Source organism: Cyrtonyx montezumae, unplaced genomic scaffold (genome assembly GCF_038088225.1).
Source record: "Cyrtonyx montezumae isolate F1298 unplaced genomic scaffold, pur_monq_1.0 scaffold_48, whole genome shotgun sequence".
NCBI lineage: Eukaryota > Metazoa > Chordata > Aves > Galliformes > Odontophoridae > Cyrtonyx > Cyrtonyx montezumae.
The window spans coordinates 168,356-185,381 of record NW_027072054.1 but is presented as its reverse complement, the minus strand read 5'-3'; the positions used below and the strand labels follow the sequence as shown (position 1 = coordinate 185,381).

The 17,026-nt window shown below is 47.7% G+C and overlaps 1 pseudogene; it reads right to left on the bottom strand.

Moving 5' to 3' along the window:
- Positions 1 to 11,753: 11,753 nt before the first annotated feature.
- LOC136055785 (olfactory receptor 14J1-like) lies at positions 11,754 to 13,139 on the bottom strand (annotated as a pseudogene).
- Between the last annotated feature and the right edge of the window lie 3,887 nt (positions 13,140 to 17,026).

Below are 17,026 nucleotides of genomic sequence, written 5' to 3'. Positions count from 1 at the left end.
GCTCCCTCTACCCATCATGCTACTGATGCCACTTGGAGAAAGTGGATTGCGCTGATTGCACATCGAGTTTGGATGGGGAACCTCAGTCATCCAGGAATCCTGGAGGTGATCATGGACTGGCCTGAAGGTAAAAAGTTTGGAACAACACCAGCAGAAGATGTATCACATGCTTAAGAGACCCCCACCATACAATGAACTACCACACAATGAAAAGAGATACACCTTGTTCACTGACGGATTATGTCATGTTGCGGGGAAGCACTGCAAATGGAAGGCTGCTGTGTGGAGCCCCAGACGATGATGAGTTGCAGAGGCCACTGAAGGAGGAGAATCAAGTCAATTTGCAGAGGTAAAGGCTGTCCAACTGCCCTTACATGTGGCTGAATGGGAGAGGTGGCCAATGTTGTATCTTTATACTGACTTATGGATGGTGGCAAATGCTTTATGGGGGTGGTTGCAGCAGTGGGAACACAACAACTGGCAATGGAAGGGTAAACCTATTTGGGCTGCTGAACTGTGGAGAGACATTGGTGCCCAAACAAAAAATATGGTTGTAAAGGTGCATCACGTAAATGCTCAAGTGCCCAAGAGTCGGGCTACTGAGAAACAACAAAATAACCATCAGGCTCCACCTCAAATCACTGTCCTTTTTATTTAAACCTATCTGCTATGTGAATACCCTTCTCCCCCCTCCCCCCCACCCACAGAGCACACAGTTGTGCTTGGGCAGCCATGTGGCCACTGACAGTGCAGATTCTTCTTTCTTCCCTTTCTCCCTCTTTTTTTCCTTGTGTCCCTGTCATGGATAACACCATGACATGTGTGCACACTCATGGCTATGTGCAAAACTGGAGCTGTGTGTCTTCTTGCACATGGGTGTGCAAAGGGATTGGTTTGCACACAGTGGTGCACGTACACGTGTGCAATGAAATCTTTGCACATGACTATGGTTTTGCACATAGTTGCATGAACATGAATGGTGTGTGCAGTCAGAGTTGTCCAAACATGCGTGTGTGTATGCGTGAATGCACAGGTATGTGAGTAGGGAAGCCTTTGCACATGTATATATGCTTCTGCACATATGTGGATGTACAGATGCATGTGAAATGGTGTGCTTTCCAAAAATGCACATGAACATGTGCAAGGATGGAATTGCACACATCTTCATGTAAATGGGGCGTGCGAGGAGGTGTTTGCAAGTGAGAGTGCAGAGGTGGTGGGGTGGCCCCTGTGGGTATGTGCCTGAATGTGCGTGCATAAGGATGTAGTGACACTTGTAGTGATGCCATCATTTTCAAGCCATTGCTTCCTAGGGGCTAATTAAATAAAATACTTGAACAAAATTTCACACAGATTGCTGGCAAAGGTAAGCAATAACTGAAACGAGAGAGAAAGGCTCTGACCTTGCTGCTTGTTGTGCTGCTGGGACCCAGAAGGGCACAGGCATTTGGGAGGGCTGCATGACTGAGGGGCCTCTTCTGAGTGCTTTCCAGCACCTTCAGGTTTATCTTGAAAGATGGTTCCGTTTCCATTTCTTCCCAGTGCTGCTCACTCCTTTGGGCAGTGACTCCTTTTCTGCAGTGAAGCACAGCAGTTAACAGGTGCTAAAGCCTTACCCGAGGGGTGCACCATCCCACTCCTCTGCCTGGTTGCAGTTGCATTTCACCTGCCTTTTCCTCAGGTCAAAGCAGAATGAGTTGGCCTGCTTCAGCAGAACAGCTGCCTTCACGGAGGTGCAGATGCAGTCCGTCATTGTGGAATTCATCTTGAACCACACAGACGTCCTCTTCAGCTCCAAATTCAGCTCAGTCATTCGACATGGAGCAGGTGAGTGTCTCCCTCCAGTAGTTTTACCTTGATCAAAAAGAGTAGCAGACACTTAGTGGAAATCCAAGCCTCCTCCACTGTAGCTGAAATATGCTTTTGCTATCAAGGAGACAACAGATTTCCATGGTTTTATAGGAATAGGGCAAATATGGCAACTATCGTCTTCCTGAGATAGCCACGGATGCTCTACAAGAACATACGTCTGAACGTTTACCTGCGACCATTAGGTCCTAGCACTGAAAAGCCACATAGAACAACTTAAATCTCTTCCCCTTCTCCCTTTTTTCTTTTTAAAATCACTACTCATGTTAGCTGAGTAAATGTGAAGAGCACGAGCTCTTATTCCTCAGTTTGTTGCATCTGCTTTGATTACCTGACTAATACCAACTAACTAATTAACTTCCAATGAAGTTTGCACAGTCAGTGCAGTTATTACCACCTGTGGAGTTGTGGGGTAAATAACTCCCAAGGATGGTACTTCACAACAAAATAGTATAGAAGACAGCATAATTTGAGAAGTTCTATATAGATAGTATACAAATAATAAAAAAGAGAAGATAGCTCACCTTCAGAATGACAAGGCTCACAGGGGACTCCACGTGGGAGGGATCTCCTAGAAGAGATCCTACCCAGATGGTGGTCAGCCCTTAAATGGGGTTTGGGAGAGGTGGAGCCAGGCTCAACCCCTTCCAATCACATAGGTATATCACCTCCACCTGTGGCCCCATGGCTGACTCGGTGCTCACCTCAGGTGACCAATCAGTGGTTCAGGCTGTGATTCAGCAGTTCCCATACATCAAGAAAGTGAACTATTTTGTAAATGTTTTGTATTTTTAGTTTAGATCAGGTGGAAAAAGCATTTGCACAGCTATGACAGCAGCTGAAATCGCTTTGGGTGAAACATTTTACTTCAGCAATTTTCATTCACTTTTCTATATAAGCACTCCCTTGACTGCATAAAGCTTTTATGTTTAATAACTTGTAAATTTACCAATTCAAATTAAGCTGATAGACTTTTATTAGTGATACTGAATAAAATAAAAAATACCTCGACAGTTTTCCATAGTTTCAATTTTTTCTCTGTACCCCTAAATCATGAAAGATGATGGCCATTTGCTAATCCAGGATCTGCATGTGAATCTAGTGGGAGATTTGGGGTCACAAAGGGAAGCATGTGGGGAATGAAGGTTATGCTAAGATGAAAACAGCAAAGATTTTAATAAAACACTGTAGCTTGGGCCAACCTACATTGTGGTTTGTTCTCCATTTGGTTGAAATGTTAATCATCCTACATTATGTAACAGCTAACCCTTTTAAAGAACTCTTATTCTCAGCCAAACTATATAAACTATATAGACATGAATTTACCTTTCAGGTATTGATGTGATTTATTTTATTCTTCCTAATCTTATGCTGATGAAATTATTGCAGAATTCCTCATCTCCTTTTGTCTGCTGTCTATTCATGCTCTTGGGGCTTTAATCAAAACTTCACTCCCTGTTACTGTGAGTCGACAGCAGGGATAAATGGGTGGAGGGATTGGCCTTACTGATTCCTTTGCAAATGTAGCATTTCTGGCAAAGAACCCAGGAAAGAATTCCTGAAAGGTAAAAACAGAATTTCCAAGAATTAATGCATATCTTTTCCCTGAGCACAAAAGTTCATCTTTAAATAGTAGAAATAGCTGCCATATCTATTGGGGTGGGTATTGAAACTGAATAAACCTGTGGGTTGTCTAGCTGCTCCAGTGAAGTTTGGGAAATACTTTCCTTCGAAAGTGCCAGCATCAGAACGTGTGATGATAAGATGTGACTTTTTCTTTGTTTATTTTTTAGAGGAATGATTGTAGAGGAATGATGGGAAACTTGAGACCATGCAAGCTGCTAAATATTTTAGGAGCCTGGTTGTGAGAGTACTTGAACATATGGGCAGTCATTTATGATGCAAAATTGTATCTGGCTGCTGCTTCCTCCTTTCCAGGTGGCCAAAGTTGACTACCAGGCAGCTTTTCTTTTTTTTCTTTTTTTTTGTTTGTTTGTTTTTTGTTTTCCTCCTGGTGAGAGCGTGATCAAACAGCAGGATTTAGTATAACAAAAAATAAAACAAGAAAAAAAATGCATGAAACTTGAGTAAATGGGAGTAGAGAAATTATTTAATAAAGCCTTTTCAGTTTAATATTCTTGAAGTCTTAGATGTTATGTGTGAATGTCTGATTGAATGAGTAATTAATGTAAGTAATTCTCAAGTTGGAGCACCATTAGGCTTTTTGTCTATCACAAAGTAAGACCGTCTGTGCTTTTCTTTATGAACACCATGTCTTGTCCTTTTGCAGTAGTGGTTTCTGTAGGACGGTGGGCACCTAAATTCTGTAAGCATTATGGGAAGGTAAAACAGTAGCTGATGTGTTTTGAAATACTACTGCTGAATTGATGGGCTGATGCTCGACTTAATTGAAGAGATCTAAGATTTAGAAGGTTCTGGGGCTGGCTGCTGGCTTTGAAGTAGAGGTTTGGATTCTCTATACTTGTCAGCCTTCAGCCAGTCTAGGCTATGTGCACACCTCCACCAGTGTCCTCTTAATTTTTGCTTCTTTTATAGACTATGGTACACCTGGTAGCACATGCCAATTTGACTTGATTGAACTCGTAAACAGACGTAATTATTTTAGAATAGTAATTGCTTGGGCTGTGTTCTCAGGCAGTTGGTTTGATTTTTGGATGGTCATCTGTGCAGCTGGACTCAGATTCCCGTAGATCCCTTCCAACTCAGTATAATCTAATTCTATGATGTTTTTTCTTTCCTCTTTTAAGCCTTGCAATATGTATTGAATAGCAAGAGATTAATGGTGTGGGATTAATGCATGTTCACAAAGCTTTCTGTCAAGTTGTGAAAGACTCCAGAACACAAAGTAGAAATACTCAAATACTTTCATAACTTTCCCCATTCTGTACTTGTTCTTCTTTAATACATACTGTTTTCTGAACTCATTAATTGAATTTCCATGTTCTGCTGTGAGTTTATAATATCATTGTGAAGACGTGATTAGAAGTTAAGTTTCACTGCGAGTTTATTGATGGAAATACAATAGTAAATGTCAATGAAAATACTTTTTTGAAGAAGATTTCAAGGGTTATGATTATTTTCCTTACCTCTACTTTAAACAGGTGGCAAACGTAGCCTAGCTCTTGAAAAGGTTTCCATGCGTCGACCTGCGCGTCGAGGGGGGGTGGGGAGGGGAGGGGAGGGGGGGTTGGTGTGGGGGCGGGACCGGCCCCTGGCCGCGTTCCCTTTCCCCCCCCACCACCACCCCGGCCGAAGAGCCGGGCGGAGGTTTAAAGACTCGGGCTGCCCGCGGCGCGTTCCGCGAGGGCGCGGGGCCGGGGGGCGGTCGGCCGGCCGGCGGGAAAGGGCGCGGGGTGTGAGAGGAGACGCGGTGGCGCGCCTCCCCCCCGGCCTCTCGAGCCCGCCGGGCGGCGTCCGCCCCCGGTCTCGCCGGCGTGAGGCGTCCCGCATCCCGTCTCCGGGCGCGCCCCCTTCCTTGGGGTTCGTCTCCCGCTGCAGCCTCAGATCTCGCGCCGCGCGGCGTGAAGGGGGAGGTCGGGCGGCCGAACCGGCGGGGTGCACCGCTTCCTTCCCTCCGGCACAGCTGGGGGTAGACCTGGCGGGCCGAGCTTCCCGGCGGCCTTTTCTGCCCCGAGCCAGGGGGTTGACCTGGCCGACTTTTTTCTTTCTTTCCCTTCCCCGCCCCTTTCAATTCCCCTTCTCCTTTCCTTTTTCCTTTCTTCTTTCCTTGTCCATCTGTCTGTCTGTCTATCTACCATCTAATCTCTTCCAGAGCCCCCGCCCCCCACTTGCGGCGTCTGCCACGAGAGCTGCCTGCCTGGCCGGCCATGAGCAGACGGGTAGAGCTGTGGGCCGGCTCGCTTCCCCCTCCCGTCCCCAGGGCTGCAGCGTATTTTTTTTTTTCCACCTAACATTTCATTATTTCTTTAACTTTTTTGCGGCAGCATTTATTCATTCATTTATTTATTTATTTCGAAATATATATATATATATATAATTTTTCATCATTCAAATTCTTATTTATTTGCTTTTTGCTCTTTTTAATTTTTTTTTATTCTTTCACAAAATTTCAAAAAAATTCTTTGAAAATATTTAGTTATCATTTAATTTTTCACTTTTCATCATTATTTCTGAAAAAGAAAATTATTTTTGTATTTTTTTAGTTGTGTTCTTTATCTCAAAATATTTAATTTTTTTTAATTATTCTCTTTCTTAATTATTTACTTTTCAACCGTTTTTAATTGTATTTGTTTTAAAATTTTTATTTTTTAATTAGTTATCATTTATTTAAATCCAAATATATATATTCAAATCTTTAATCAATTTTATTTTATTGTAGTTCTTTTTAATTGTTTTTTCATTATTTAGTTCACAATTTATTTTTTCTCATTGTTCAATTTTGTAATTATTTACTTTTCCATTTCTAATTACATATTTATGTTTATGTATTTATTTCACGAAATATCTTTCAAATTATTTTTATTTCGTGACTGTTTTTAAATTGCTTTTTTTGCAATAATTTTATTCCTTTTTATTTATATATTTTCCACAATTTAAATGATTTTTTCCATTTTCAAATCTATTTTCACAAAACCTTTTTTAAAATAAAACTTATGTATTCTCACCTTTTATTGTTTTCTTCATTTTTAAAATTTATTTCCCAAGAAATGTATATTTTTTTCATTTTTTTATTCGTTTGTTTCACAAAAATATTTATTTTTTTGAAATTATTTTTAATTTCTTTTCCATCTGTTGAAATTATCTTTTTCATATTTGTCTCTCGAAAGTAGATTTTTTAATTACAAAAATATAACATCGTTCGATTATTTTTTTTCCTATATGTATATATTTAACTATTTATGTCACTGCGATCGCGCCCCCTCCCCCCATCCTTCTCCCCGCCCACCGCTGCAGCGCCTTCCACGAGGGCGGGCTGGCTGGCGGGCCGCGGGCAGACGGGTAGACCTGTCGGCCCGCTCGCTTCCCCCTCCCAGTCCCCTCGGCCCCGTTTTTTTTTTTGTTTTTGTTTTTTGTTTTTAATTTATTCGTGATTGTTTTTATTTTTACTTCTTATTTATTTTTGTCCGGCCGGAGATTCCTTCTTCAGCGGGGTACACGTGATGAGGCGGCCAGGCTGGGCTCGGCGTCTCTCTCCCTCTGCCTCCCTCCCTCCCTCCCCCCCATCCAACCCTACCTCCCACAGATCCACCCTGCCCGAGGTCTGTGTCATGTTTTTACCGAACTTTTTATTACTTTTATTTTAAGTGTTTCAGTGGGTTTTATGGGGGGGAAGGGGATGGTGGTGGTGGTGAAAGGCGGTTTGATTTTTTTTTTAAATTAAAATGATTAATTATTGAATTAATTTTTGAATTATGAATGCTTTCTTGGGGTTTTTGTCTTAAGATAATAATACACTTTTATCTTTTTAATTTTTTTTTCCTCGTATTTATCTTTTTTTTTTTTCAATTTCTGGCCGTTTTTTTTTTTTTCACTGGGGAGGGAGTGGTTTGTCGGGAGGGCTGCCTCTTTATTTGTATATAACTTATATACGTATTTAGGTATGTATGTACGTACGTACATTTGTATTGTGCACCTAAACCACGTTTCTTTCTTTTTTTTTTTCTCCCAGTCCCAACACTCCAGCCAGACTCGGCAGCCAGCTTTTTCTGAACCTCCACCCTGGATCCACCGGCCAATTGCTTTTGATTTTTTCCTCCCCCATATTCTTCCTCCCTACCTTCCTTCCTTCCCTGAGATCAATCGTCTTCTCAGCTGCTCATCAGTCCTTCCTTCTACCCACCGGGATTTTGCTCACTTGAGGGAGCCGTGGGGTTTTTCCACCTTGCTCCCTATCCCCCACACTGTGGAGCCGCCCTGGCCTGCTGTCCTTCCTTTGGGCTGCCCTTCCTTTGGTTGTTTTGGGGATGTTGGTTTTCTTCTTTTTTGTAAGACAGTGGGGTGGGGCAGAGATGCAGGGCAGAGGGGCAAGGCAGATACCACCAGCCCCATGGCTGCCCCATGGGGTTTGTCAGTGCCCCACTGTTTCCCCCATAGATTCAGTGCAGGGTCCCACATCAGCACCGTATCACCTGTGCCCCATACTTGAACCAGAGCCGCCCCAGATCCTTCCCCACATCCACCCCACAGATGCTTCACGCATCCCTATAGAGTTCTCCCCCCCCAAAAAACGTGTCACATGAAGATCCCATTAAAACCCCATAGTGCCCCATGAAAACACATATAGCACCTCAGAGACCCCTTAGCAGTCCACTGAGCCCCCATAGAGGCCCCACAGAGACACACTGGGACCCATAGAGCCTTACAGAGGCCCCTTAGTGCACCATAGGGACCCACAGAGGACCATAGAGATAACACTGTGCACCGTAGAGCCCCATAGGGTCCCATAGACCCTGCTTGGCTGCCTGGGCACGCTGCTGGCTCCTGCTCGGACAGCTGTCAGCTGGCACGCCGAGGTTTTGCCCTGTCAGGTGCTTTTCCGCCCTCTCCTCCCCGAGCCCATGTGGTGGCCTGAGGTGGCCGTGACCGACCCCGAGTGCCTGCCACTTGGCCCCCCTTTCAAGCACGTATGGCTTTGCCTCAGCCCATCCACCTGCTCTGCCTGGGTCCCTCCATAGCGCCTTTCAGCACAAGGGTGGGGGGTAACTGGGGGGGGTATGTCATGGCACAGCGGCAGCAGCTTTAATTTATAATTTAAGATTTATAATTATAAAATATTAAAATGCCGGCCACGTTTACGCAGCTACAGCCGTTCCGCGCTTCCCGAACGGCGGCGGCGAGAGCCCGCTGCCCATTGCTTCTCGAAATGCCGGCCAGGTCTACCCAGCTAATGCCGTCTCGCGAGTCTCGAACGTTGGCGTCCAGTGCTCGATGCTGGTGCCGCTTGTGAACGCCGGCCACATCTTCCCGGCTACAGCCGATCCGGTCGCTCGTCGCCAGCGGCGGCGGACGAGGGTGGCAGCCAAGCGCCGTGCGATTTGCGGCCACGTCTACCCGGTTTCGACGTAGTAGGGCGTGCCAAGCCGAAGCGCCTAGAGGGCCCTTCAAGGGAGTCGTGCAATGTCTGGCCACGTCTACCCTTCTCCGACGGATCTGAGCGATCCGAGGAGGCGTCTAGAGGGCGCTGCTAGGGCGGCTTGCCATCGCCTGCCACGTCTACCCGGTTCCGACGGAGTCGAGCGCTCCGCGGCGGATTGGAGATGGGCGCAGCCGGTTGGCTTGCCGACTCCAGGCAAGTGTGCCCGGAATCGGGCAAACCTCTTGCGCTTCCCGAACGGCGGCGGCGAGAGATCACAGCACGTGTGTTTTAAAAACGCAGGCCACGTCTTCCTGGCTACAGCCGATCCAATCGCTTGTCTCGAGCGGCGGCGACGGAGGTGGCGCTGGGGCACCTGGCGATCCTCGGCCAAATCTACCCGGTTCTGACTGAGCTGAGCGATCCGAAGAGGCGGAAAGAGGGCGCCACCGGTTCTGCTTGCCATCTCCGGCCACGACTACCCGGTTTCGGCGTAGTTGGTGTGGCAATAGGAGGCGCCTTGAGGGCGCTACGATTTCATCGTGCAATGTCCGGCCACGTCTACCCGGCAACAGCCGTAACGCGCTAACGGGAACGGCTGCGGCGAGAGCTCGCTGCCTGTGCGTTTCGGAAACTCCAGCCAGGTCTACCCTGCTAAAGCCGTCTAAAACGTTTGTGTCCGGTGCTCCATGCCGGTGCCGCTAGGGAACGCCGGACGCGTCTTCCCTGCTAAGGCCGATCCGGTCGCTCGTCGCGAACGGCGGCGGCGGCGGACAGAGGAGGCTGCGAGGGCGCCGTGCGATCTCCGGCCACGTCTACCCGGTTCCGACGCAGTTGGGCGTGCCAAACGGAGGCGCCTAGAGGGCGCTCCGAGGTCGTCTTGCAATGTTCGGCCACGTCTACCGAGCTCCGACGGAGCTGAGCGAAATGAGGATGCGTCTAGTGAGCGCTGCCGGGGCGGCTTGCCGTCGCCTGCCACGTCTTTCGATTGCGACGGAGTCGAGCGCTCCTGGGCGGCTTGGAGATGGCGCAGACGGGTGGCTTGCAGTCTCCGGCCAAATGTGCCCGGAATCGGGCGAAACTCTCGTGCTGCCCTAACAGCGGCGGGTTCTTAGTAAAGTTTAAGAAAGTTTTAGTAAAAAATAAAAAAAAAAAAGGAAAAAAATGCTTTCTTTATCAACTTTTCTTAAAGGGACATCATTTCATCATTTTTTTAACTTGTTATGCTCAGAACGTACCGGGACTTAATTAACTTTGCCAGTCTGATCCATGGAGCTTGGTCTCTATATGATAAACTAAAAACACTGATGGACATACCTACCTGGCTTTTGTATCCCTGGCTTTTGGAGGGAGTAACTCCAGATGAAGTTGCTAACTCTATGGAACTTGTGATTTTTAAACAGACTCCTGGCCTCTGCTTTGAATTCATTATGAGTTTTCTGGATGCTCATCCAATGCTCGTAATGATTGTGGTGTCAGTCTCCCTGAACGTACTCTTCATCAGTATCTGTATTTATAATACTTTGAGAAAGCCTTCCTCAGAGCCAGAGAATACTGACTGGCAGGGAGTTTGGAGAGATTTAAGAGAGACTTTAGAGAAATGGGCATCACCGGTGTCATAGAACTTTTCTCCTGAACACCTGCAAGATCCTGAGAACTTAAGCAGATATTTGAGACAGGGATGTTGCGGCTCAAACAGATCTGAGGAGGCCCAAAGTGTTTGGGGTCTGGCTTATGCTTACCGGGCCTTATTCAGTACTACCCAGAGAGGCATCGAGTTTTTGAAATAGAGCGAGAGAGTCTCCGAGCTGAAAGGGACAATCTCCCGATCCAGAAAGAGAGTCATTTAGCTGATTAGTTAACTATTTCTTGCCTGTATTAGAAATAGTGTAGCCAGCAGGAGCAGGGAGGTGATCATCCCCCTGTACTCAGCTCTGGTACGGCCGCACCTCGAGTACTGTGTTCAGTTTTGGGCCCCTCACTACAAGAAGGACATTGAGGCCCTGGAGCGTGTTCAGAGAAGGGCAACAAAACTGGGGAGGGGTCTGGAGCACAAGTCTTATGAGGAGCGGCTGAGGGAGCTGGGATTGTTTAGTCTGGAGAAAAGGAGGCTCAGAGGAGACCTTATTGCACTCTACCACTTCCTGAAGGGGGGTTGTGGTGAGGAGGGGGTGGGCCTCTTCTCCCTGATAAATAATGACAGGACGAGAGGGAATGGCCAGAAGTTGTGCTAGGGAAGATTTAGATTAGACCTGAGGAAACATTTTTTTTCTGAAAGAGTGGTCAGGCACTGGAATGGCCTGCCTAGGGAGGTGGTTGAGGCACCATCCCTAGTGCTGTTCAAGAAGCGTTTAGATGAGGTGCTAAGGGATTTGATTTAGTACTTGGGTAGGGACAGTGAAAGGAGGATGGTTGGACTAGATGATCTTGTAGGTCCCTTCCAACCTTATGAACCTATGAACCTAAGACAATCAGACTCTCCAGTCCAATTTAGACTCCCTCCAGACCAAGTGAGTTGCCCTCTAGTCTCAACAAGAAGCTCTCCAATCCAACATGGACATCCTCCAACCTGAAAGAGACACCCTCCAGTCCAAGCAAGACATCCTCCTGTCTGAACGGTACTCCTTCAGAACTGAGCGAGGTACCTACCAGCCACAATAGCCCCTGCCCCCCAGCCAGGGGTGAGAAACACGCGCTTCTAGGTGGCGAGAAATCACAGCGCGTGTTTTAAAAATGCCGTACACGTCTACCCGGCTACATCCGTCTCGCGCATCCCTAACAACAGCGGGGAGAGCTCACTGCTTGTTACGTCTCGAAAAGCCGTCCGGGCCTACACAACAACCGTCTCGCGCATCTCTAACGGTGGCGTCCGTGTCTCGATGACGGTGCCGCTAGGGAACGCCGGACACGTCTTCCCAGCTACGGACGACCCGGTCGCTCGTCGCGAGAGGCGGCGGCAGCAGACGGAGGTGGCAGCCGGGGCGCCGTGCGATCTTCGGCCACGTCTACCCGGTTTCGACGGAGCTGAGCGTGCTAAGCGGAGGCGCCTAGAGGGCGCCCCAGGGTCGTCGTGCAATGTTCGGCCACGTTTACCCTACTCCGACGGAGCTGAGCGATCCGAGGAGGCATCAAGAGGGCGCTGCTGGGGAGGCTTGCGGTCTGCGGTGACGTCTACCCGGTTTCGACAGAGATTAAATGGGAGTATTCTTGGCCATCCTAAGCGAAACCAGAGCAACCCAAGAAAAAGTTTCAGGATGAGCACAATTGGATTCCTTTTGATGAACTAATATATTGGTCCGTAGGCTAAAACGTGCATCCCTTTTGCTAATCCAGCCTGTATCATCTCCACAGTGCCTGCTGGCATCTCATTTCTCTAAAGATACAGAGATAAGAACAGAGGCTGTGTGAGAGTCAGCACTGACCCAGAATTCATATGGGCTTCAGGAGATAGAGAGCAGCCTCAGTAGAAGCAGGCAGAATCCAAACGCATGTTTAGGAACATAATAACCAATAATATTAATTGTGCACTCACCCATATATATGAACAGAAAAAAAAATGTATCAATAGAAATAAATAAGCATTTTAAAAGTGAAAATGCGTAATATGAGCCTGCTACAGGAACAACAGTGAGTCAGTTGTAGAGAAAGTTGAGAAGTTAATCCCTGCTGAAATGTGTCCTTGCCATCATTTTCCCCACTGCATCCTTGAGTTCCTGGTTCCTCATGATGTAGATGAGGGGGTTCAGTGTTGGAGGCGCTACTGAGTACAAAAATGACACCACCAGGTTCAGGGATGGGGAGAACAGGGAAGGGGGATTCAGGTAGGCAAAGAAGTCCGTGTCCACAAACAGGGAAACCACGGCCAGGTGAGGGAGGCACATGGAGAAGGCTTTTTGCCGGCCTTGCTAAGAGGGCATCCTCAGCGCGGCCCTGAAAATGTGCACGTAGGACAGCACTATGAATACAAAGCACCCAAATACGGCAAGAACACTTACCACAGTAAATCCAGTTTCCCTGAGGTAGTCTGATTGCGAGCATGAGAGCTTGAGGATCTGTGGAATTTCAGACAAGAAAACTGGTCCAGAACATTGCCCAGGCAAAGTGGTATAGAAAATGTATTGGCAGTGTGTAGCAGAGAAAATAAAAACCCAGTGCCTCAGACAGCTGCAGCCATGGTGGCACAAGCTCTGCTGCCCAGGAGGGTCCCGTAGTGCAGGGGCTTGCAGATGGCAACAAAGCAGTCATAGGCCATGACTGTGAGAAGGGAATACTCTGCTGAAAACAAAAACAAAAAGAAAAATACCTGTGCAGCACATCCTGCGAAGGAGATGGCCCTGGTGTCCCAGAGGGCATTGGCCATGGCTTTGGGGAGAGTGGTGGAGATGCAGCCCAGGTCGAGGAGGACGAGGTTGAGGAGGAAGAAGTCCATGGGGGTGTGCAGGCGCTGGTCGCAGGCTACGGCAGTGCTGATGAGGCTGTTGCCCAGGAGGGCAGCCAGGTAGATGTGCAATTAGTTTTGCTTTACTGACTTACTTACTTGAATTACAGTGTTAAATGCCATGAGTAATGCTGCTCCAGTGAGCTCACAGCCTGCTCACATCCCACACATCCTGTAAGTTCCCTCTCCTCTCTCTCTTCTCCCTCTGTCACCTGCAGATCATGCCCCCAGCATTAATACGTGGTGCACAGAAACTGCTCCCGGGCACAGCTGTTTCTCTTCAGCTCTGCCCGCTTGTATGAGCTCCTTGTGTCCCAGGGGACCAGCCCAACTCAGCGGGAGAGGATGTGATTTTCTTCTCCCCATCTCTCTGGAGATGTCCATGAGTCTCCATGGCCAACAGCTTCTGAAAGGCTGCTGGATGATCACAGAATCACACATAATGGAGAGGTAGAATGGCTTAGGTTGGAAGGGACATTAAAGTCACTCACTCCCAACCCCCCTGCCGTGGGTAGCGTTGCCAACCCCCAGATCATGTTGTCCAACAACCCATCCAATATGGCCTTGAATGCCTCCATGGTTGGGGCATCCACCACCTCCTTGGGCAGTCTGTTCCAGAGCCTCACCACCATCCATGTGCAAAAATTTCAGAAGAGGCACTTGCTCACTTACAGACAATTGCTGATGAACAAGGTGCCTGGGGTGCTCCTAGATGTGGGCAACACTGCCTGCAAGCTCTGGTAAACAACCTCAGAGATAGCCACCTCCTTTCTGAGCATTAGCTGGGAGCCAAATGTGAATGGGAGTATTCTTGGCCATCCTAAATGACACCAGAGCTCTGATTTTAGGACACCTGAGAGTATCATTTTTCACCTGTCCCCTTGGAGCATGCTGAGTTATACCGCATTATAAGCCCCACAATGGCTCTATTGCCCGTGTGCCCCCTTCTGAGCACCACTACCATTGTGTAGACACAGGATCCAGCCAGGGTATATCCAGTGATGCTTTGCGAATGGAAAGCTTTCTAAAGTGTCTTTACACTAAGGAGAACACCAAAACTATGAACTCCTTGAGCTAGAAATCTTTTTGCATTTGCAGACCTAGAATCTTCTGGGATCACAGAAACATGGCAGGATGGTTCCCACCTGTGAAGCGATGAAAAAGAGGGATAAGGACTCTTCACAGGGGGTGGTCAAGGAAGACAAGGATAGGCTACTGCTCTGTATGTGAGAGCACACTGAGCTCTGCCTTGAGAGGGCAGAGGATCTTACTGTGAACTGATGGAAATGGCTTAAAGAGGAGACCAGCAGTGCCTGTTACTGGTTTCCTGATCAGGAAGAACAAGAGGAAGGGGACCTAAAAAGACAAACAAAGCAAAAAGATGCACAGAAAGGAGGCAGTCGGTGAGCCACGCTGTGGGCCATCCCCAGCCCTCGGTGTGAGAGCAGGGCAGTCTGGGCTGAGCACGATGGATCTGTCATGACAAGGAGCAGTCCTGCAGTGCTGAGCACAGACTGCCTGAGGTTGCTGAGGTCTCCATCTGAACAAGAGGCAACGCGTTTGGCTCAAGCTGTTTGGGATTCAGGTAATGAAATGAAAGCCTTAACTCCCCCCTCCTGCCCCCAGCACCTCTCCTAACTTCCACTTTGGTTTACAAATCTGCCTGTGGTTAGAGGCCAGATCTAGGTGATCTGTAAAATCCCCTCCAACCTGAACCATTCTATGATTGTGTAATGTTATGTCTGCACTGCCTGAGCTGAATCACTGGGCTGTATAAGGGAAGCCAACCCCTCCCTGTCCTGATCTGTCCCCTTTGTCATACATGCCACGAGCAGAGGTTTCCAGATTGGACATCTGCTTCTCTCATGTGCAGAAGTGTCCAACCATGCTCCTGGAATCTAGTGGACATGTGGTGACTAACTGATCTGACTTGAAAGTATGTATTGCAGTGATGATCCCGCTGCCTTTCAGGAGCTGTCAGCCCTGGAATCCCCAGGACATCTCAGGGGAGATGACTGGGAAGAAGAAATCACATCCTCTGCTGCTGAGCTGTGTGGGGCACCTGGGACACATGGAGCTTCTATGAGTGGGCAGTGCTGCAGAGAGACAGCTGTGCCCAGGAGCAGCACTCGTGCAGCACACAGCAGGGCTAGGGACTTGAACTGCCCGTGAAGGGGAGAGAAGAGAAGGAAGAGAGCTTTCAGGCTGTGTGGCACATAAGCAGGCTGTGAGCTCACCGCAGGAACAATTCTCACAGCCCTTGGCAAGGTAAGTCTCTCACTGCAGGCAAGGAAGCCACATTTCCTGGAGGGTTCACTAAATCTGGGACATACTATTGCATGTCAGGCTGCAGACTGTAAGTTTCTTCAACAGGGAATAACCTCTGCTCCAGCTGAGGGCTTCCCTGCTGCAGCATCAGAGCACAGCCCTGAGGGCTGCTTGTCTGAGTGAGCTGCACTGCCAGCTATCTGCCCCAGGCCAGGTCCTGCAGCTTTTGGAGCAGCGAGTGCTCCTACTGACCTTAAGCTGAAGGCCGCAGGACACAGCTCGCTGTAACCTTTCAGTTCTGTGTTGGCAAGGGGATCCCTGCGAAGTCGTGGCACATGCAGAATAGTTGTGTGCTATCTGTGCGCTGTGAAACAGTATTCCCTCCTGTACCACAAGTGTAGCTGATAGCAGCATTCAGTTAGAAGTAGGGACAGAAGGCCAGTGCACTCTGTAATACACCAATACCACTGTCCTCAGTATTTAAAAGCTTTCTGTACTGTAAGAAAAGCCAGGCACCCACCCCATGCAGCCTCCCAGATTTCCCAGGACTAACTACAACCCCACCTTATAAAGCACATCCGTTTCATTAGACAGGGATTGCAAGCTATACTAGAGATATAGGATTTATAAATGCTCACTGATAAATACCAAGGCTATTCCTGTTCCGAGTGGCTAAAGAACAAAAAGCTGGAGGTCCTGCAGTTAGGACACAGCTGTGAAAGTTAAAGGGTGCTTACATCAGATGTGGGGTTGTTTCTTTTATTTAAGCAGAGGTTTCATGGTTACTTTGAATCATAAATAAGATCTGCTTCTAGTAGCTGACCTGTCTTTAGCTTCTTTTAGTCTTGTAGCCTTGCCTGGGCCTGTTTCAGTAACAGCACCTTATGGTCCTATGTTATTGTGCAAAGCTGTTGTTTTAAGCTTCTGTCTAGAAGAGTTGTTACATGTTCCAGACATAAGTCTGGCAGTCAGAAAAAAAGAGTTAAAAATAATAATAAAAAAAAAAGCACTGTGAGCCAAGTTATGAGGAATTACCAGGTAGAAGAGTTGGTTTCTTCATTCGGGAATGCTATTTGTTACATTTTCCTTTAAGGAAAGAAAACAAAAGCAAAAAGATGCACAGAAAGGAGGCAGTCGGTGAGCCACGCTGTGGGCCATCCCCAGCCCTCGGTGTGAGAGCAGGGCAGTCTGGGCTGAGCACGATGGATCTGTCATGACAAGGAGCAGTCCTGCCGTGCTGAGCACAGACTGCCTCAGGTTGCTGAGGTCTCCATCTGAACGAGAGGCAACGCGTTTGGCTCAGGCTGTTTGGGATTCAGGTAATGAAATGAAAGCCTTAACTCCCCCCTCCTGCCCCCAGCACCTCTCCTAACTTCCACTTTGGCCTTATCTAATCA